The sequence below is a fragment of the Phoenix dactylifera genome, unplaced genomic scaffold, assembly GCF_009389715.1.
Source record: "Phoenix dactylifera cultivar Barhee BC4 unplaced genomic scaffold, palm_55x_up_171113_PBpolish2nd_filt_p 000292F, whole genome shotgun sequence".
Taxonomy (NCBI): Eukaryota; Viridiplantae; Streptophyta; class Magnoliopsida; order Arecales; family Arecaceae; genus Phoenix; species Phoenix dactylifera.
In genome coordinates, this window is record NW_024067772.1 from 208243 (window position 1) to 233114 (window position 24872).

At 35.4% G+C, this 24872-nt stretch overlaps 1 pseudogene; it reads right to left on the reverse strand.

Annotated features, from left to right (window-relative positions):
* LOC120105468 overlaps positions 1-18833 on the reverse strand; it is a 36154-nt pseudogene extending 17321 nt beyond the window's left edge.
* Between the last annotated feature and the right edge of the window lie 6039 nt (positions 18834-24872).

Sequence of the window (24872 nt, forward strand, 5' to 3'; positions counted from 1 at the left end):
CTCCACACCGATGCCCCATGCCCACTACTGTCGTTGCCACTTTCACTATACCAATATAACCATTATCACCACCTCGGCCATACCGCTATCTCCCCTACCACCAGCACCATTGCCGTCTTTATTGCCTCTACTACAACTACACTCGAGCGCTACTATCACCATCTCCACCATCATTGCTATGTTTATGTTTTTTAAAATAACTAACTATACCTAACACGTTTATATTTAAAATTTATTTTAACAAACAAAAAAGATTTCTATTTTTGTTTCTAAAAAAAATCAAATTGATGCCAAACGGGACATTAGTATCCATACCATATTTGGATTGTTGCAAGGTTTTAGATACCGATACCGAATCCTGTATTGTTTTTTCGTTAGAATTATATGGTACGTGTATTAATCATATGCGTAGAAACTAACAATATATTATTACTCTAAAAGCAAGAACTTGCGGTGGATCTTCATCACCCCCTTGGTTGTATACTACTAAGTTTACCAAACTACCCTCAAATGTGTCTTTTAAAATCTTTTAAAGATGTGTTTTTAAGTGGGTCCTAGCTATCCTAAACTGAAAAAGAAAAGCCATAAAAACTACCAAATATATACTTATGATATGAAACAAGATATAACCCAACTTTAAGCCCCATCAAGCTATCTTGATCAAGTTAAACTTTTGTGTCGATTCAAAATTAACTAATTTTTAGTGAGGTGCTTAGTATTTATTTTGAGTATGAATACCAAATTCAGGTTAGTACAATTAATTGCATGAATCAACTCATTTATATTTGACATGGTCTCAAGATGCATCAAGCTACTCACCTTAGACATCAATCAAAATTTAAAAAAAAATAATATAATATTAGATGTATTATAATAGAATGACCGAATTAACTCATCAAAGCAACTTATATGTCATTAGCAAGGATGTAAATTGGTCAAATCAAGCTTTACTTTTCCAGATCCACTGCTCTAATCCTAGCCAAAAGATAGACTTGTTAAAGATCATATCAAAGCAATGATATAACTCAAAACCCTTTTTGCCTGTAAATAAAATTAACTCAACAAACTACTTAAGCAAATCCAGTCTAGCTAGGTTGAATGCATGGAAAGTTAAACAACTAGCTAGCTTAGATAAAAGCCATGCTTGTTCCAAATCTGACAAGCCTTGATCAAGTTCGATTTTGGGCAGGTTTAACTCAAGTACAACTTCAAATACTTAAAGTTGCCCTTCAAACTCTATCGAATTGCAAACTAAGCAGTAGCTTAATGGTCACAGCCCCTTGCTTAGGAGCAAGGGGTACAGGTTTGAATCTTGAATTTATCCTTCAAATATTTGATCCTATGTCGAGTCCCAGCAAAAACCCAGGTTTAGTTCCTTCGAGTGGGTGGGATGTAAATTCCCCCTAATCTCAAATATATATAATATAAATATAATTGATATCATCAAGTAAGAATGGACCAGGCCTACCTCTCTCCTTTGGTGTTCTGATACTAGGTCCATTTGAATAGTAGATGCAAACAAAAAGAAAGGGACATAACCTCTATTGGAATTTGTCATATTATATGGAAAGAGGGAAGAAAATAAACACATTCATTCAATGTTTTAGCTGCCCTCTGACTGAAAATCTTTCAACTACTATAACTTCTATTCATGATTGCTCTTAAATCTGGCCATATCCATCATAAGCTACAGAAAGACGCATGGCATTTAGGTGAGGATCCAGGAGGAGGTTTAGGTGCATGATGTATACCAAAGTCTTTGGAACGTGCATGATTGGGCTGTAAACCTCACAACTAAATCTTGTTAGACCGAGATGGGTTCCATTTGCATAAAAAAACCCTCCAACATTTCAACTCCCAATCTCAACATTCATTGTGGACATTCGTTGTTCAGGTTTGCCACATGTCAAAATTCTTAAAACTTCAAATTAATAGATTTAACATATTAGTCGACTTAATATGTTAGGATCTCTTCATGTCCTTTCTCACTACTTAGAAGTTGATAGACACGGGTGGCAAAGAATAGAATAACAAAATTACTACGTAATGCCATGAATAAATTAAACTCATTTCAAAAGAAACATTTTTCACATTAATATTGCTGACAAGTTAACATTTAGAGTATCATAGATATATAAATGATAGCATACAATAATAGAATTATAAAAAACATAAAATAATATAATTAATTATATCATATTATACTATACTATATTGTATTCTGTTGTATTGTATAGTATATGAATGTTTCCATATATAAATGTATCATAATGACAACCATTGACACTATAATCTAGGGCCAGCATATTTGTCATTACATTCTTAATATATACAAAAGCAGTTTTTCATATTAATATTGCTGATCCAGTGTTTAAGTGGTAATTTTATAGGATTTTGGTCGATGGAAGAGTGAATTCAAAGTTGCATCTAAGCTAAGAACTAAAAATAGAGAGCAGTGGGATCATGTCATTCAAGGTTTGGAGGTGTAGAAAGCACCAAAGAGAGGTAAGTATGTCATAGATTGAAGTATGGTGAAATATACAATTTGTTTCAATCATATTAGCTATTTTAACTTCATAATTTTGGTATATTTCTACATTATTTAGTTTTTTTTGGTAAATTTCTTTTTACTGATATCTCATAATTTTTCACGTGCATCACATGTGTATAACACACACACACATAAACTTTTGACCTTGGTTTTTTACTGAAATAAGTCTCACCAGAGGTTCTGAATTGTGACCTTCTACATTTTATTCGGGCTTATTCTAGTTTCAAAAAAAATGAAAAACTATTGGTATGTATAGATACAGTTTATATGGCACCACCAACACCTACAGGTATGCATCAATATGGCTTGTACATGCCGACACACAGAGTTTCGACATCCAGGCACCCATACTGGTGCCAATTTCATGCTAGATCAGTACAATATCGATCATAACATCTCGTTCCGATGGTTTTCGAATCCATGGATTCTTGCCCCAAACAAGAATGCTTGACAAACAAGGATCCAAAAATCCAACCCCAAACAACTGGGGCAATGTGTGCCCCAAACAAGAATGCTTGACAAACAAGGATCCAAAAATCCAACCCCAAACAACCGGGGCAATGTGTGCTGGTTATAGTCATTCATATCAAGATTCCTAGTCAACATCAGGTGTTGCATCAGAGCGTATTGATTCAGCATGACTACATGTACATCACAGCATTTTCATATTGACGGGTCATATCAAGCATATCAACTAGCTTTCAGTATCAAGACCTTGCACATATGACTCTGTTCTCTAATGGTCCTATATTTCTGCAACATAAAGTTGATCAAGCTCATTGAGAATCTTCAATGTAGAAATAAACAGGAAAAAGGTAACATACAAGTCAAAGGTGGGTGACGTGGGTCCATGTGATACTGAAAACATGTCATATAAGCTACTTAGCATGAGATAGCAAAATAAGTTACTATCTATATAAACACAATATTAAAATATTCAAATGCATTAGTGTTTTACAAGGAAGAAAAGAATGCAAAAACTAACAAATAACAAATAAGTACCATAAAACATGGGAGAGATAAATTATGATCATTAACACTAAGTTTGACACTCCTAAAACTGGTAACTTTTCATGATTCCTGTGTTTTATCTCTGCATTCCATCACCACATTCAGCATTTTAAAACAGATTAGTTTTTCATAAGTTCGTTCTTTTATATATGTGCCCTCCTAGTGTTTCAACCACTTGAGGACTGCAGAAACTTACATCCTGTTCCAGCTTAAACAAGTGGCGGTTAAAATGCTGTTGAAGCCTTTCATTGGCATAATTAATACAAAACTGTTCAAAGCTATTTTTCTGCAAAACAAGAAATTTCTCATGAGAATAAATTCTATAGAACCAAAATGGACAACTAATTGTCAGAAGAACATTACATCAAAAGATTCAAAGCCATAAATATCAAGAATACTGATGGATCTGCCTGTGCGGCGCTTGCCGACAGCAAGTGATTTGTTGATCTGTTCCACCAGCCACTCAAAAAGACTAGCATATAGTGATTTGGCCAATGCATCTCTTGTATCAATTGCCTAGTGAAAAATATCAGAATGAAAATATTAAGAAATCAGAGATTAAAATAAATCAGTAATTCTTCTAGTCAATAAGTCTAACAAACCTGTGAAAGATTAAGTTTTTGGACAATATTATCATGGCCAACTTTCATTTTACGAGTTGACAAAGCTAACTTTAAATCACCAATATTGCATCCAATAAGTTTAGCAACAGTGTGCGCCCCTGAAACAAAATGAAATAATTTTAACTCAAAAAACAAATAGAACATTGAAGTTCACTACTTACAATTTTACATACTTCACAAAAAGATGCAAGCAGAGAATGTTGACTGACAATCTAGTTTGAGGCTTGAAACAATTTTTTAAGAGAATTGATTTATTCTAGGATTATAACACAACAATCCATGAATACCCTAAGTGATAGTAAAACAGAGACAAGAAGGCTCAAGCCTCCAAAAGGATAAACATAACCAGCAACCATACCTAAGCAAGAAGGCACCATATAAATATAACAGATCTTTCTTATTTGATATTCTATATAGATAAATTATTTTAAATACTGCAGTGGATCAAGCATGTGAGTGCAGGTGCTTGCATGTGTGTCTGCGCATTGTGACTTGATATTTTATGTAGATATACTATTTTAATAATGCAGTGAATCAGGCGTCTGTTTGAACATGCATGTAGATATGTAATAATTTAAAAACCAGATAAATTGAACTTTGCCAAACACGCCACACAATAGTCATTTGTCCTTGTTATCATAATGTGGGAGGTCAGTGCAGCAAACAGGTCACATCATAATCCAATCATGTATTAAATTCTTGTGAAGCTAACAGGTTTAGAATGGCGGGCACATAGAAGTCAGCACACAAGGCTTATTTGTCCCTTAAAATAATCCATTTTCCATCTCTCTCAAGCTTTAGATCTAAAAAGAGAACACTTTATATGCACAAAATTGTCAAGATGAAGCATCACCAACTTAAAATGCTATCATAGGACATTTTAAGTAATTTGGATGGTCATTAGTAGAGTCTATTGCTATTTCTAAAACTTATTGTAAACTCAAAGATCTTAAAAAGCAGACACATTAAGGACCGTAACTAGAACGGAGTCAGGACCATGTTTTCCAATGATTTAAAGACCATTCAAACAGGAAGGTACCATCAGTCTGGCGTCATTCTGACAAGAAACAGGCAACAATACCATAGTCAGAATGCCGAAACATGTGTTCGATAAGGTCTAAAATTCTGAACCATGATAAAATTGGGCTGCGTTAGGACCATTTTTCCCCTAGTCCTGACTTGTCGGGTCTATAGACCTAACAATAATTACCTCAAATTCAACGAACAGGAGGGACCTCTTCCTCCCCTTTCTTCCTTTTTTTTCTGTTCCTTAAAAGAAAACCATGTTTACTGACATTGTATCATAGGTACAAATTTTATGTGTGGGGCCTAATCTTATCAATGCTTAGGGGCATAGCTCGAGTATTGTTAAAACAGCTATTATATGTCTTTCAACTCATCCAATACCCCTTTTTTGTAGAGGCCCATCCAATCACCTTTGAAATTCAAATATCTAAAAATAAAAAATGTTATGTGTGTCTCTGTGTGCTTAATTTCTCCCTGTAGATTATAAAAAGGAAAAAAAATTTGATTTCCACTATAATGATCAAAGACAACTGTCATGACAACAATGAGTATATTCTTAAAAAAGAAAATTCGGTGATTGATCTATAATTCCCATTACATATGATTCAGGGAGGTCCCATTAGTTAATATATTTTCCCTGTCTAGTTGATAAAAAAATTTCAGAAGTGGGGTGCTATCTGAAAAGCACAGATATAAAATGTAAATTGGGGTCAAAGTTAGCAAAAGCTACAAGACATAATCTTAAGATCTGATAGAACTTAGAAGAAATATTTTATGTTTTATATTTCATACTGACAGTTGTTTCCTTATTAGAATCAATTTGTTGAGAACTTTTATTAGCCAAGAAAACATAATCAAAAAGTTTTTAGTAAAACATAGCTCAATTAAAGGGATTCTTATTGTAAACAGGATGAAGGTTTATATACCAATATCTTTAAAATCATGTCTTGGGGCCACGAAGGAGGGGTGCGAGCCAGTTGGGTTACATGCCCATGGTATAGGAAGGAACCTTGGCTCCATTGTCTACCAAGCAAGGTTTTGAAATCTTAATATATTGGCTCTCTTGGTGTGTGGACAAGACTGTGATGAACCGAGATCTCCATTTATCTTGGCGTACATGGTAAGTGCAAAAGTATGGAAACAACCGAGATTTTCTGAGATCTCGGCTGATATATTCAGATCAAGATATTGATATCTCCATCAATATAATAAATCCAGATTAATAACTATATTTAAGTATTGATTCCAATATTTATTTATTAAAGATATATTTATGGAAGTGAAAGAGTGATTAAGAATATCAGCCAATATGAATATATTATATTGGCCGACATATCTGATTTTATCAGTTTATCTGGGGCAAATAATAGGGCCAAGAGTTTTAGATATATTGTATTGGGAGGTGCCCAATAATGATAGAAACAAAGACATCTAGTTATCCTGGCCGTGATGAAAACTTTCTGGTAGAGGAGGGAAGGGGTAGAGAGTGAGAAAGGAAAAAATAAATAAAACAAAAGATAGGGAATGATGACGAGCCACAAATGGGCCCCACATAAAATTTCCTTGCTAACGATCAAGATAAGTATGGCAAGGTGATGAGAAAAAATGGATATAGATGGGGTATTTTGTGAAAGTAGTAGGCTATCAAAGGGAGAAACCAAAATGGGGTGGACAAAATGGCATGGGGGTTCTACCTTTAGCAGTAGTATAGATATCAAATTTCATCATAATCTAAAGAGTCTGATGTAAACAAAAGAAAAAACAAGAAATATGGATGGAAGTACAGTGGAAAAACTTCAATAGATACGAGGAAATCAAGAATTATGAGCAAAGAAGATGAAGAATGAAAAGGAGAGAAATTGATTCCACATTTTTTACAGCATGAATAAAGAAATAGAAAAAGAAAAAAAAGAGTAATATACAAAGAGAATTGAAAGTATTATCTTGATTCTTAAACATCAGTCTTTTAAATGGGAAAACTCTACAGAGAACAAACACCTAAATTTAATCTTTTAAATTGATCATAATACACATAAAAGACTATACCTTCATCTGCAACAACTTCAACATGGTTTTCATTATCTATCACAGAAAAAGATATGTTGCCCAACCATAGAACTGCTGCTAGCATTGCAAATACATTATCCTGATCCTCTTTGCTGATATGAACAATATTCATAGCTTCCTGGTGCATGAGAACAATAATTACAAACACTAGTAAAAAACATCTTTATTAATAAAAATATAATTCATGAATTTGAGAGGCAATCAGAAGATGTACCAGCACAGTATGAAACCTTTCAGCATCATCAACGCCCACAATAGAATAGCAATTGCTCTGCTTCAGATATTTGTATTCATCGGCTTTTCTCAAATTTAGTTTCTCTGTTTTTTTAAAAAAACAAAAAAAAAAGTTTAACAGGTATGAAGTGAGAACAAGAATAACAACAGAAACATAGATTATACAAGTCCATAAATGAACCTAGACAAATAATTTACAAACTATAAAACTTATAAATGATGTAGCCCATAAAGTGAGACCATTATTCTTGAGAAGAAAAAGAGTCAAAATGCTAATAAAACTTATATTAATAAACACAAAACAATTACTAAAATTTAGAGGTTTAACTCACCAAAATGGACATAAAGGAGACTTAAAGGAATCATGATTGGACAAATTTTTTGGAGAAGCAAGCATGCAGGAAGGTAATAATTAATGAAGCAAAACTAGTGATATGTATTTTACTATGACTGGTTAAGCAACGATGACAACAAAAACGAACATTGCATGTCATTTGTTAATGTTTCCCTAGGATTAGTTAGCTCATGGATCAGACAAGCATAGAACGGAAATGGACATAAAGAAGAATTAAAGAAACCACGATTGGAGAAATCTACTTATTTTGGAAAAGCAAGCATGCAGTATGGTATTGATTAAAGAAGAAAGAACAGTGATATGTATTGGATTGTGACTAGTAAAGCAATGATGTCAAAAAAAAAAAACGCACATCCTTTGCCGACGTTTCCCCAGGATTGGTTGTCTCATAGTGTAGGTAAGCATGTAAGTTTAGAGGGTTAGATGTATGTTCATGATCTCTGATCATCATGAGGAATCATCTATTCATTAAGGATTTTTTGAATAAACTTAATATATCGACTAAGAAGACTTCTTTTAATAGCTTATGTTTGTAATTGATTAACTAAAGACAAGCATATATCATAATTTATCTCCATAAATAACATGAATGCTCAGGCTGGCATTCTTAAAAGAAAACAATTTATCATGGTCAATAAGTGAAAACGATAAGCCAGGGATAGTCTATTACATTCACAAAACAAATAAAACATAACTACTGCCTGCATAAATAACCCCCTGCTCAAAGCTGTCCCATGAAAGAATGAATTGGGTTGACATCAAGTCGTTGTCAATTGTAGAATATAATGCAAATTTGGAAACAGTCTGAATTGAATGTCAAACCAAAATGAAGCTCTAATCATCTGTCAAAGAAAAAAGAATAAATTGAACTTGTAGGATTCCAAAGAAATTCTTCAATTTCTTCCCCAAGCAAGCATTGTTTATCCACTTCTCAAGTTCCTTGAATAGCCGAGACCAAGGTACGTCAACTTGGTATTGGACCCTATACCAATACCAATCTATTACTGTGTCGGTACATCCGATACGAGGGTCGGTTGGGCATACCACCCTTTGTACGCATATCGATTCAGTACCGATACATATGGTACGCACTGTTACCGACTGGTATGGCATTCCTTGGCCAAGACATTGACAAAGATCCAAAAAGGCATTCCGGGAATACATAAGTAAGAAAGCAAGGGTGCCAACACTAAATGGAAAGAGGATGGTACATAAGTTAGCTCCAATAAGAAAAAAAAACATCATTTTGCTTATTTCGTGGAACTTTAGGAGTAGAAACGATTAGCTAGCTGACATAATGCTAATCGTTCACTGCTTAGCAATAAAGAAAGTACAAGTAAACAAATTGAGCATGGCAGAAATAAGAATGTTAAAACTAGGAAGGATAGGTTAAGAAATGAATATATTAGAGGAAGCTATAAGAATTGAAAAAAATAAGGATAAAGTGATGGAAAATCGATTGCGATGGCCTAGACATATTCTAAGATCTAAGGAAGCTCCTATAAGGAGAGGTACTTTACTTTATGTTGAAGATTGTACAAAAATAAGAGGAAGACCTAAATTAACATGGATGTTGTGAGGAAGGATATAAAGAAACTTGGAATAACATCAAATATGGCCTAGACAGAAATACTTGGCAAATTAGAATCCATAAAGCCGACCCTAAATAGTTGGAAAAAGGCTAGATAGTTATGATTATGTTATAATGTTGCCAGTTGATGCTAAAAAGGAAATGAATTTAAAGAAGAGAGGCAAATCAAAAGAGTTTTTCAGATACATTTAAGCATAACAATGTTATCTAACATGAAGTAACCAGTGTAAAGAGTAAACTCAAAAAGTAATTTGTACAAAGAGATGCAAAATCCCCATAAACCCTACTAAAGGGAAACAACGAAGTGGGGTAGAGGAAGAAAAAAGGGAGCTTACAGAGGTTGACAGAGTAAAGGGGATTTGAACCAAAGGTGAATCAAGTTAAATCAAATTGGTTTCCGGAATCTTTAGAAGACCATCACGAAATTGAAGATTGAATTCAAATAGCTGGAAATGGTTGGTCGCGGCTACAAGGCCCTTCCAATTCCCAATTTTAGTACAGGATAAATGGATGGGATTGATTAATTAAAAATTAAAGGCTTGTTTTAGTCGCTAATTCACAATACATCAGTGGCTTAAAGCATGCTTTAGATCCCACTTTTCCCTCGATGAATGGATAATACATAAGCAGAGTCAAAACAGCCTCGAATATCACATCAAAACTAGCAACATCAGTACTCTAGCAGTAGTAGTCCCAATGCCAAGATCCCATCCATTGGTTAAATAAATGGTTGATAGCTCCAATCCCTGAACTGGTCTCAGAAGCCCCCACTTAATGGTTCTGAATCTGGGCTCCAATACCATGTATTTGAATAGCATGTGTTAGAATGAAATGAATCCCATTTGGACATCTAGTCACACCCAAATGAGAAGCAGACATGAATGTTGCAACATGTACTGATTCCATACACATATCCATGTATATGCTCATACATTGGACAGAATCACTTCATGTACAACAAACAGTCAAACAAGTTATACAAAATGTATGCTATCTCCTTCTAATATAATAAAAAAAGTTAAAATATACAAAAAGAAGCATGGTATGAGCATTGATAAATTACATACAATTCGACCTTTATTTAGGTTTTCATGAAGAAAAAGTGATACAACAAAAAAATTAATTATAAACTGTAGCAAGTAAAAGGTGCTTAAAGCCTTAAAGATATGCAAACACAAGCATTTTCCAGCAGAATAAGCCCTAAGCAATGCATGTCGCAATCAGGATCATGGTATCACAGGATTAGCCTCACTATGATCCCCTCTATCAAATGGCTCCAGATTAGGTATGCATATCAGCAGTTTTAACTAGTCCTCCAATTACAACTTGGGTTAGTCGTCTCTTGTGAGCTTACATTTATCAATTTTGAGCAACCCTAATTCTTGGAATCTGTTGCATGATTTTTAGAAGTCACAAGTACCACCGGGCTGCAAGATGTACAGATTCTATATATGCATGTATATGCTCATACATTAGACAGAATCACTTCATGTACGGCAAACAGTCAAACAAGTTATACAAAATGTATGCTATCTACTTCTAATATAACAAAAAAAGTCAAAATGTGCACTAAGAAGCATGCTATGAGCATTGATAAATCACATACAGTTCAACCTTTATTTAGGTTTTCATGAAGAAAAACTGATACAATAAAAAAAAATGATGATAAACTGTAGCAAATAAAAGGTGCTTAAAGCCTAAAAGACAAAGGAACACAAGCATTTTTCGGCACAATGAGCCCCAAGTAAAGCATGTGGCAATCATGATCATGGTATCACAGGATCAGGCTCACTATGTTCCCCTCTATCAAATGGCTCCCGATTAGGCATGCATATCAGCAGTTTTAACTAGTCCTCCAATTACAACACGGGTTAGTTGTCTCTAGTGAGCTTAAATTTATGAATCTTGAGCAACCCTAATTCTAGGAATCTGTAGCATTTTTTTAAAAGTCACAAGCACCACCAAGATGTACAGATTCTATATATACATGTATATGCTCATACATTGGACAGAATTCACTTCATGTACGGCAAACAGTCAAACAAGTTATACAAAATGTATGGTATGTACTTCTGATATAACAAAAAAAGTCAAAATATGCTCAAAGAAGCATGTTATGAGCATTGATAAATCACATACAGTTCAACCTTTATTTAGGCTTTCATGAAGAAAAAGTGATACAACAAAAAGAAATTGATGATAAACTGTAGCAAATAAAAGGTGCTTAAAGCCTAAAAGACACGCAAACACAAGAATTTTCTGGCAGAATGAGCCCCAAGCATGTGGCAATCATGATCATGGTATCACAGGATCAGACTCACTATGATCCCCTCCATCAAATGGCTCCAGATTAGGCATGCATACTAGCAGTTTTAACTAGTCCAATTACAACTCAGGTTAGTTGTCTCTGGTGAGCTTAAATATATCAATCTTGAGCAACCCTAATTCTGGGAAATTGTAGTATGTTTTTTAGAAGTCACAAGCATCACCCAGTTATTTGTTAGATCTGCAATTAGAAAACAATAAAAAAGGAGATATCATGGTGGCCAACTAAAACTTCCAAAATCTCAAGAAAACGACCCACAGCAATCATGTAGAATTTTGTTCTACTAGTCCTTTAAAATTTTTTAGATGCTAAAGCTTGTTAATAGGGGAAAAAATAAGAAAAAATAACAAATTCTAGTAATCACAAGATGCATTCTGAATCACCAAGATTACAAAACAAAGATGCCAACATTCTTATGTCTGGCAGTCTGGTAATGCCAAAATCTCAAAAGAGAGAACCATGGACCCGATATCCCCAAAGTACAGAAAAACAATGTGATCCAGAGCCTCCATAGCTCACATAGAAAGCAAGGTCATCTTTCAAGAATCCCCAAACAGGTGAAATCCATGCTCTATATCTCTAACATTCCAATTCAGCTAGTTAGATAATCAATATCCTCAATCTTTTCCTTCTTCAAATTTATGAGAATGCAAATAAAAATTTTAAGGATGAGTCTCTCTTCTAGGTGCCTAGAAATGGCTCATAAAAGAATGCCAAGTCAAAATACTTCACAGAAGCCACCACTAGATCTTAATAAAGGAAAGAGAAACTCTTACACTTTCACCAACTTTAAGTTCTATAGATGAAGTTCAGGGAAATATGGCAGCACAAGGTTCCCTTAAATTGACTAACCATTAGAATGACCAAGAGAAGTTTTAAGACTATGAGTTTTCCGCTTCTTGACCATTACTGTTAACCTATTAAAAGCTCAGAAGCATTGTGTGCAGTAGGAAGGCACATTAGCGTACTTGAGGATGGGCAGTTAGCAGGCGAAGTACCACAATTACCAATAACCCTCTACCTAATTTATTATGACCCAACTAAAAATGCCAATATGCATATATGATTTTGAGAACTACATAGCAAAAGCACAAGAAAATAAAATTGATTATGTGCATGTTACAAAATGCATTTGGGTTGGGGGGGGGGGGGGGGGGGGGGGGGGGGGGGGTGAAGGGAATGAATGAATGGAGATGGTATACCTCTAAGAGATAATGAAGCACCAGCACACAGCTGATAAAAGATATGATATGACCGTTCTCCAATGGCACATTGAACCACTCTTGACTGCAAACAGTATAAAAAATTTAAAATGCATCATGGGACAGAAAGCAAAAAACTAGTAACGATCATCACACCAGGCAGATAAAGTACCTTCTCAAGTAAAACTGTCCGCACATATAAGTTGAACAGGAAGAAACATAAAAAGGGTGCAGCAATCAAGGTCAGTTTGGAAAAATAATGGAATAAAATATAATGTGCAAGCCAAAGAAAGTGTTTCAAAGTAAATCTTCTTACATGTTTGAATCTTGGCACCAGAAATTTTCCCAGTTGTACTGAAGTGAATTTCAATCAGCTTACCCTGAAGTTATATACAAGGATTTAATAGAAATATATAAAATTGTTTTAACTTCTAATGTGAATGTTCTGCACATAGAAACAGCTAAACTGAATATCTATGAAGAGGCAGATTTCAGAAATCAACTACCTTACTCAACTATAAATATTTTAGGCTAACTAAAGGATAGAAATAGAACATTACAGAATACAGACACATGATGACTCACGAGATGAAAAATCGTCAGAACTAAATAACTTACAAAGCGACTGGAATTGTCATTTCTTGATGTTTTTGCATTCCCAAATGCTTCTAGTATAGGATTTGTCTGCAAGATTTCATATTCTATGCCGCTACCCCTCCTACAGCAGCCAAATATTGCATTGCAATCTTTGCTGTTTCAGTTTTTCCTGCTCCACTCTCACCACTAGAAAGAAGACCATGGTTAGTGAATTAAGTGCACAAGGATTTGCTTCATTAATTTCAGTTCTGAACTTGAAATATTTAACAAAAACCAGGCAAAGAACAGAAAGAAGATAACAGATTCTCAGAATTAAAATATGAAAATTATTAGTCAGAATAAAACATGATAATACTATTGACCTGTATTCTTATTCTTTCACATATTTTCCTCCCTACTTTAACTGTAGAAAATAGAAAGAACTCCTTAATAATAATAATAATAATAATAACAACAATAATAATAAACTCAAGCTCTTTTATAGCCTTTTATAAAGTTTACTCAACTCCAAATGCAATTTTGATTTCACAAGGATCTCATGGCTTGATCATGGCTCAATCTCAGGGTAAAAAATAAAGTAACAAAGAGCATCCATTAAGTCATGATGCTGACATTCTAAATTTAATATCAAGCAAGCATTTTTATGGTGCAAATATTCCATGTGTAACCCATATGGGTCACCTATACATTTTGAGCAACTTCTATGTTCATGAATATCTTATTCTTTGCATCTAGGATGCATCGCACTTCAATCAGTGATAGGTCATAATCACCTCCTATAGCTGGAAGACAGAAACTCATAAAGAATCTGAAATAAGGTTTAAGTTATTATTATTTCAAGAGCTGGAGAAGAAATATAAATTCTGAAACGACAAATCAATTAGATATTCGAACCACCACCAAATAAATGACTGACAGAAAATATTACAATTTTACAATGGCATGACTTATAATTTGTATTAGCCAACTGATTTTTTTCAACAAAGATAATGAAGTCTCTGCAATGTTTATCATCTTATTTGCATATTATTCAACAACTCCAATCACATACAGATAAAACTTCTTCTAGTAGGTGGTTGGGAAAGAAAAAACCTAAGTTACAAAAGCAAGCAAAAGATAACATTTCAATTGCGCAGAACACAGCCAAGAACATCACAGAAAGAGCATCTGCTTCCTGTTTGCTACTTTAGTTTCCTAATGAGCTGCTTATTTTCTTAGTCAGCCCACTCTTTCAGTGATTTGAAAAGCATGACTCTGTTTTTCGTTTTGATATATTGCTAAATTGAACATCATGCATACAGAGGAAAAAGTTCTACCTTTCACTTGAAACAAACATCATTTTATATATGTTATAATAGCATTGACTCTAAAAAAAAGCAATAGAAAAAGGCGAATGCAGAAAATGCAGTCTTTATTTAAAGAATACTGGAAAAGGAACTTCATGAACATGACCTGCATTTATCAAAGAACTGGATAAGAACTGCCAACCTTATAATAATCGATTGATTAACTTCATCTGCAATTAAAACAACCAAAATATAAGTCAAAGCTCAAGGTAGCTAAATATCTTAGATAAAAATTCAATGCTGTATTTATGAAACAAATTGCATACTTGAGATAAATTACCTCTTGCCATTTCGCGAATGGCTGTATCGGCTATTGCATAAACATGTGGATTGTCCCCAGCTTTTCGCCTATATGCTTCAATATAATCATTTCCATAAAGTTGTACTTCTTTAAATGGATTGATAGCAACCAAAACAGGTCCTGCTTTAGTCTAAGTTGCAAGATGAAAAGATTTTTGTGTTAAGAAAATTTATTATGATGAAACTTTCAAGTCTACAGGGAGCATGACTTGATGAAAATACTCACATATATCATATCTTGGGAATATCTATCTTGTAGGTTGTATAATACTGACGGTTCATTTAAATAACTGAGTTGCATAAGATCATCCACACCATCAAGAATTTCAGGGTTGGCAGGTAACAGACTCTCAGTGCTCAGCCTTAAAACCTGAAAATGCAAATTTAGATGACAAGCTAGAGCTAGAATATGGTATGCAAGAAAACAAAGGTTCCTTAGTATTTGGATTTGAAAAGCTTACTTCACCCTCAGGAAGAGATATAACAGATTCTGCCCCAGAAGTTGACAGTATCTTCCCTAATGCCCAATCGCCATTTGTACGTCGGCACCAAGCTTGAACCTTCTGAAACGATAAACTTCAACATGTAGGTCTTACAATCAATAGACAGTATGTTGATCATATCATACCAACATCAGCAGTTAATTTTGGAAAAAAAGTATGCAATACTTGTAGGAATCTAGATTAAGATACTAAACAAGAAACCAACATAACTAACTGTAACTTCCAGAAGCCATTTGCTTGGCAGAAGAGACCCTACAACACTATAAGTAGCAATTGATACATTGTTGCTTTATTCAAATACACAAATAAGGAACAACAAATTTGCCCATTGAAGACATGCAGAAGTAGTAAGTATAAAACATTACAAAGTATGAGAAACAGACTTATTTGCATCAACTCTAAGTAAGACCACTTAATCATATCACGTGCGAGGTATGATAATTTTTTTAAGATAGTGATAAACAATGCAAGAGCTTAAGTAGCATAAAACTTGACAATGCTAATTCTTAGGAACCAGACTCATCAGCCCAAGCTTACAAAAGTACAAGGATAATTGGATTATTAAATAATCAAATGCAACATTTAAATTTATATCCAGCTGTCAGATTACAAAAAACAGTCCTCAAGAAACTTATGCAGGAAACTGATGCACAACAATGATGAGATTATAAATGGAATAGAATGGCAACATTGATGCACCGAACAAATAAAAAGATCTTGAATATAGAAAGCCATAAGCAGAAATATCTTCTGCCAGGATGCTCTACATTATGATGCCAAAGCTAGGATTAAGGCCATACACATCTGATTGTAAAAGAAATATATTAGTATATGTACTGTCCTATTGTCAGAAAAGCTGCATCTCTATCTATAACTTGCTTTGGAGAAAACACCATGGAAAATTTGGACTCAGGCACAAATTGAACAGCCTGATCAACATGATTCTCAAAGTATGGATCACAGTAGATACTGAACAACATTGTGGTTCTCAGGTTGTCTATCAAAAGAAGTTCTAGCCTTAAGATAATATGTAATCCAATGGGGAGGGTAAGACCTCAAATCAACTGCTAACAGACTAAGAGGTCTTGACCTCGGACGCATATGAAAATACCACTAGGCGACTGGTCTCATGGATGTGAAAATAAGAGTACCAAAGCACAGAAATCAGAACTATCCCTTATGACGATTTCTTGCAGATAGTGGGCATACTTGTTAGAGATAAGAAACATCATCTTAAGGCAACATGCCGTTTTCTTATTATTAGAAATGAGAGGGGGATTGGGTTGGGTACACAGAAAAACTAATCCCAGAATAATCCCCTGAAGAATGACTTTTTGACAGAATGGAAAGGTTAACTGTTACTACATGAGAGACGGATAACAGTTAAAAGAAGACAAAAAATTTCACACAGTAGAACCCATGATGACAAGTCCAACCACAACACTGAAGATCACTGACGGATCACTGTGCATGGCTTGCAAAGTTGCAATGTAGAAGAGTACCAATGGATCCTTAAGAGTGAAGTTGGATGGATAGGCATGGTTCCCAGCACAATGTGCTATAGCTAAAAATGTGACTCCATCAGAAAGTAGAGCAAATAAAAAAAGTTATAGAAAATTTTCTGCCCTAAGAAAACTGATACAACCCAAGAGGAGATGGAGCCATCTATATGAATAACACAGTGACAAACACGAGGAAGAGTGGGACGTATGATGATGATGGACCATAGGATAAATTAGAAAAGATTGGTTCTTTTTTATCAAATCTAGCTAACTAAGTTAAAAATAAATCTCCCAATCTCAATTACAATGGAAGTACATAAATATAAGGAGAAATTGTTGCTCAAAATCGCACCTTTAGCCATTTACGACGAAACATATACATGCTCCTGCATTTTTTGTCCTTTTCTTGATAATAAAACATATGTTCTCTTACCGAGAACAGAGAAATGGAACTATGGTGTAAATTTAATTCTTACAAGTAGAATTAATAAAACCATAGCGGTAAATAAATCTGGTCTCACTCTCACGGAAAAGGAACGTAATTTTAAAAAACAAAAAGAAAAAACAAAGACTTACCTTCTTCGCGCCATAAGAGCTAGTATCGCTCCACCTTGACTCAATCCTTGACGGAGAAACCGCAGGCAATCGAGAAGTTACATCCTCGGATGAACCATCTTCCTCTCCTTCCAAACATCTCTCCTCCCTGGAAGTCGTCCTCGAACTGTACGGGGAGTCATCATTCACCTCGAGACTACCCGTATCCTCTTCATCCAAAGGAGCAACATTTGCCTTCGATCCCTTCGACTCGTTCTTGTCGCCGGCCTCCTCCATGGATGAAGGCTTGGAGGAAGGCGAGCCTCCGGCGAATCTATAACCTTGGGGCAGCGATTTCACGGACTGGAGCGGGAGCGAGAGCGGGGAGCGGGATTTCACCCTGGATCTCTCCGGCTTGGCCTTCTTCGAGCTCGGCGCCCTTCGTGACCGCATTTCAACGGACGCCATTCGATCGGACGATCCCAATCTCTTCCCTACCTGATCTCAAACCCTAGATAACCTCCAAGATCGATCCCCCCGATTCTTCCAAATTCTTGCCGTGTTCTACTACTCTTCCCTCAAGATTCTTCTCTTCAAACCCCAGAACAAAATCAAACAAACAAATCCAAGAATATATAAACGTGGACGATCTCCCTATCTAAATCACCACCAGGAGGTGAAAAATCCTTTATAAAAGGGAAAAAAATAGCAATATTTGATGCTGAGGACGGTAGAAAAACTGCAAAAAAATCAAGAGAAGAAAAGAAATAATCTCAACTGATTGGATGAAGATAAGAAGAATTTAATGAGGAGATCGAAAAACGAAGTAATTGGGAGGGATTAAAGGGGAATGGCGGTGGAGGGGAGAGAGAGAGAGAGAGAGAGAAGGAAAAAGGCGCGTGGAGAGAGAGGAAACAGGAAACGGTCTTTCTCCCCACTTCCACACTGTTTTCCTTCTATAAAAATATTGATTTATGGATCGAACCGGGGAGAGAGAGATCGAGAGAGAGAAATAAAAAATAATAATAATTCGTTTGGTAGAGAAAGCTGGGGCTCGTCGCGGCAGTCGTCACAACCTCCGCTCTTTTTTATGGAAGGTTTTTTAACGCGTGGCCCAGTACGATCTACGACTCCAAAATCCAGTTAACGGCCAGGCCTGGATGACTAATTTGACCTCAATAATTCTCATTAATGACTGAATTTTTTTTTTGTAAGGAATCGTATCTCACCTTAGGAATCGGAAGGGTCAAAAAAGGAAATGCGGGAGATGAGGGGGGCGGGGAGGGCGGGGGAATTGATGCGGGCCTTCGACGAAAGAGTGGAGGCGTAAGGAGGAGGGAGAGAGAGACCGACCGGGTGGCCCACGTCATGGGCCTCTTTTTAAATTAGAGCCGTCAATAACCGATCTGACGGCACAGAGGAGGCTTTTAAACTTTCTTTGTCTTTTATCTTTTGGTTTGCTGGGAAAAGCCGGCAAAAAGGAGGCCTGCCAAAGCCTGCCAAAATACGTTTGAATTAACGTGTCTTTTCCGTTTTCAGCTGAGCCTGCCAACGTGCTTTAAAGAACACGGTCATTGCCAAAAGAAAAAAGAAATCCAGGTTGATGCAATCATTAAATATTAGCCATTAAGATTTTGTTTGTGTATCATTTTATAGGAAAACAATGTTGGTATATTAGTGCAACTCTACCAAATTGTTTCATCAATATAGTTGGAGCGATGGCGGTCTTTAGCGGTTGTGTGTTCTATGACCATTTCGACGGCTTCGAACTTGGAAAAGGCAAAGGACAATCTTGAAGCAACTGATGGAGTCGGAGTAACGCGACTGGTTTGCAGGAATGAACGAAAAAAAAATCATTTAAGACAATTCAACATCAATGATTTATCCTTCATATTCGGTTATAGCTGAAACTTCTGAATCTAGAGCTGTTTGGCGTTCCAGCCCAGTCCCAACAATGCACTTTTCGGACCGAAAAAGCGAAACTGCTTGGCGCAAAACTGCAAAAATTTTAGTCATATGGGGTAAAATAATTTAGGGATTTCTAGCACTCTTTTCGAAGAATTTTTTTTCACCGATTTCGCTGAACTTCAGAAACATGAAATAGAGGTTCTTTTTGATTGTCTACTACTTTTTATAAATCTAAACAAAGGAGTTCCAATAGACCCGAAAAAGCAAGAAATAGTGATTTTTGATGAAATAAGAAAAAAAATTATTATTATTTTGCTACAAGGTGACACAAAAAAAAGAAAGACTTAAAATCTATTCCGAAAGATTTTATAGGCAGTAGCCCGAGCATTCCGTATATTGCTGCTGTCCTTTGTGACCGCAAGAAGACGATGTAGCTTGTTTCACTGCAGCTTTTGATTTGATTATATCTATTTTAAGGTTGCATGCAACTACCATCACAATCTTTTGATTTGATTATATCTATTTTAAGGTTGCATGCCGCTACCATCACAATGTGCTCCAGTGAAGCGGCACTCAAATGATAAGATGGTGCACATAACAAATTAAATAATAACTATTCTCAATTTTTAAGAGTATTTGTTGTTCCCTTATAGATATCATTTCAATGAAAATATGATTAGATGGATTTTTAAATGATTATGATGAGCATTACAATGTTGCATATAACAACCATCATGTCAAATCATATCAAGAAAATTTCTAGTGTAGTTTTGGTTTACCAATTAATTAGATGTAAATTTTGGTATAGGATTTACACCTATATTTGGTTCCTAAATTAATTTTAAATGTCTAAAGCTTTTCAGCATCATCTCTCTCTTTTGAGTCTTTCGTAGGTACTTATGTCTCTAGTTCAATTAAATTATTTGCCCCCTACCATAAATAATTTTAATCCAGTTACAGCCGAAAGAGTGACAAAAGGTACTCCATAATTTTTCTTCTCAAAGTACTCCTCATAACTGGGGCTTTATTCAAGTGCACAAAAAATATGTTTGGCTGGGCAAACTTAAATAAAGCTAAAAAGTAGATTTTATTCCTGTTTATTCGGAAACCAAACAGCGACTAATAGTTTTAACTAGATTCAAACTGAATCAAAAGATGCTTTTCAATTTTTCTTCCTAATTTCAAACATGTCCCACGTTTACCAAAAAAAAAAATAACATGTCCCACAGTTCTAAGACTTTATTCAATAAAAATTATTCCATTAAATACACTTGAAAAATGAACTTTAATTATATTTATCTATATCTTTTCAGAAGAATACTTATCTAAAAAAGCAGAACAGTCGAAGTTGCTCATGTTAGATACCATTGTTTACTATTAATTTAATTGTTGACCATATAAATCTTTCAAAAAATTTCAAAATTTTGTGGCCAAATTATACCTTACACTGCATGTATCATGTGGTCGTATATGTAGCCAATCATAGTTGTTCGTTCCTATGAGCCTGATTTATGAGATGCTCATCTGCGCCAGGAATAAGTAGTTGTGGTTATCTGCCTGCACATCAAAAAAAATAAAAAATAAAAAAAAAATTATTTAGTATCTTTCTGGAAGAGCACAGGATCTACAGTGTTGTTCCCAAAAGCATGCCCAATAAGTAGTAGCACAATGCAGTGCAAATCTGAAAAGCGGAGCAGCTTTTGTTATGGGTTGGAATCTTGAATTGCCGAACTCATTTTTTTAATCCAAGTTTAGGCTTCGTATTGAATGGGACATATCATTTGTTAGCTTCACCATATAAGCTACAGCCCACATGAATACATGATCAAAGCGGTGGTCCACCCCACAACCCGCATGGTTAAAGGTTCCCCAGAAGGTATATTTTTTGCTGAGAACTCGAGATGTTAACATGCTTCTCATATTAGTTGTTCAACATTCAAAACTATTGGGTAGATTCCAAGTCTTCGCTGTCTAGTTGGTTGTTCTTTACTATGAAATTGTTCTTAATGAGGAGTATGTTAATATGAGAATCCGTATGGGCGTATGTTTAGCCTCACATCAATTATTTATTGGATAGATCTTGGGTACTTATACATGATCAAGAAATCCAAATAATACCTTCCGACTAGTCTTTTTAGATGAGGTCCTAGGTTGTTACAAATAGTATCAGAGCGAAGCTGTCTCATAGTCTATGTTGACTAGGAGACGCTACAGCATGAATTTTTTGATGTTGACCATAGGTCGATCGTGGTACTTGTGATTAAATTTGAATTGATTTGAATCTTTAGCCTGATGAGGATGTGAGAGCTTAAACAAGGAAGTATGTAAGGACCCGTTTGAGCATGTGTTTAGTTTCACATCGATTATTCAGTAAATAGATCTTGGATATTTATACAGGATTAAAAAATCTAAATAATATCTTTTGACTAGTCTTTTAAGCAAGGTTCAATGACTCGCCTCTTGTCATGCATCTTGTTTTCTATTTGGAAGGGATTGGAGGAAACAGGGGGATTGTAGGACACAAGCATCTGAACTAAGGAGACTAGGAGGTGCAGGCTCTTCCACGACACTGCCCATAATGCCAAGGGGACTGCACCCTTTTGCTTCCTTTATCCACGAGGCCAAAACCACTAGAGTACACAAAGCAAAAGTGAGAGTATTTCCTCTAGAGTTCCTGTCGGAAATATCTGTCAGCAAAAAAGAGGAGATGCGGAAGCTTACCTCGAATCACTTTCTCACCTTACAAGCCACATCATCAATGTTCTTCGGCATCACCGTATCACTACCATCGCCACCATCGATGAGAGAAGAGGCTGCTCAAGACCTTCTCACCATTTCCACAACTCAAAATTCTGGACTTGGGAACCCAAAAGACAAGGCCAGAAAGGACGAGAAGAATAGATAGACTCATTCAACGCAGGGCCGGCCCAACCGCCTAAGGCCCCGGCACAAAAGAAGGCGCACCGCAGTGTCAGTTGTCCATGCCCTCGTGATCGCCTGTCGCCGAATAGGTTACATTGATAGTAGCATAGCTAGTTTCTTAATGAGTTCGCCTTAGGCCCCCAAATGTGTTGGACCGCCCCTAGATTCAAGCTGGGGCATTACGACCTAGTTTATAAGGTGGATTCTTGCTTTTACAAGAATCGAACATGTAGAAGGATGAACTTTATTCCCTAAAGATTGGCTTCATCTTGTCCTTGGGAAAGGTTCGACGTGGATGTCCTTATTAATGTCTGAGTTCAACTACGACCTAAGTCTAGCATCTTCCACTTGTGCATGTCAAATTTCAAACAAATTCTTACCTTAGAACTTCCAATTCATTCCTCTCTTTCATATCTGTAATAAGGCATGCGACCGGCAAGAAGAACAATAATATAGGAGCATCATGTTAAGTTTCTATCTAACTAGCATGGTGCATCACTCACAAAAATCTTGTTTATGCCCTGACTAATTTGTCCACAACGGATTGAGCATGTCCAATCTCTCATGAACTCTGGCTTATAATCATGCTCAATCCATTATAGTATTGTGCTCAAAATCAAAACCAAAATATATCATATACTATAATGAATAAGTATATGTAGGGTCCAGACTAACTATTTTATGCTACCAATAAGCACTAACCACTTGCATAAAATTCCATATAGATGTATTGCTAAAGAGCCTCCTCTAAGCTCTCATGTCAATCTATTTTAGCCTGATTATTTTCCTACTCATGCTTCGTAAGATCAAATTTAGTCATGATTGGCCTCCACTCCATGGCAATGTCTCAAGATAGAAAGAGAATAAGATAACTATACAAATGATCTACATAACTCAAACAATGATGAATCAATGATCCATTCAATTACTACTCTGCACAAAATTGTCATTGCAGCGGATGCGGTATAATGCACATGCTATGGTGGAGTTCTCAAATAAATAAGAATGTGACACTTCGAACCCGATAAGAAATTTAGGTCTAGTTGCTATATTAGCAGCTTACCTTAGCTCCCCAATCTAGTCAATGCTAAGTGAATGATCAAGATTTTACATTTAGCTTTTTCATGCAGTTCCTTGTCCTACATAAGGTGATAGAATTGAAATCTCTCCAAGCATATCTTAGATGCTGAGATTTTCAATGTCTAATCTTGCTCGCTATGTAGCACCAAGGTAGATTGCTGCATGAGAAAGCCAACCTTTACCTGGTGATATATCGTCAATTCATAATAACATGGCATGCGTAATTATCAATCATATCACATGAAAAAAAAACTCAATCAATTGACTAATAATAGATCAAGTATGATATAACAATCACTGTTATCTAGCAAGGTGTCCAGGGAAGGATGTGAATCATAATCTATGAAGTCCCAAACTACTAACATGAGTTTGGTAAGTATCCCTAGCTAGTTATAGGTTTGATTAAGGGATCAACAAGTATCACTTTTATAGAAATATAATTTAGACCTCCTTCTATTATGCAATAATATCTTAAATGTATTGAAAATGAATGTCAATATGTTGGCCTGCCACAATATTTGGGATCCCCCATATAAGACAATGTAGCCATGATATCAAAATAGACTGTGATAGGTTCAGCTACATGTTTGCATAAATGTACAACGAATTACTAGAAGTTCTAGAACTATGTCGAATAATTACCTTCAAAACCACCGACAATCAAATTATTGCTCTAAAAAGTCTAGGCGATGTTGCACACCCCTTAGCCACACTTCAACCTTTCTTTGACAACATATAGAATGATATGCTACTCAGTGTAGATCAAATATGCCGACCCAGGATCTAGAAGTAACACCAACTTAATCAGACAATAATAGTGGAAGAAATAATTTAGGAGAGAAAATAAATTTATTCAGAATAAAATAAAGGCTAAAATAATACGTACAGTTCCTCTTACAAAGATGTTTTATAAAAACTTTCTACCTCTCTTCCCATAGCTCTCTTCTCATAAGTTTGAGGGTCATACACTCTTTCCTACTACATGACAAAAACATCACCATCTTCTAGTAAAGATGAAATCATCACTATTCTACTTCCACTAAAAATAAACTCAAGTATATTGAGACCAAAGCTCAATGTAACTTAATATGAGTCAGCACTAAATAAATTATTAATAAAGTAAAGACTTAGCAATGAATCTCAAGATTGGTTTTTTTTCTCTTTACAATGATTGCAAATCTGATGAGAAGGATA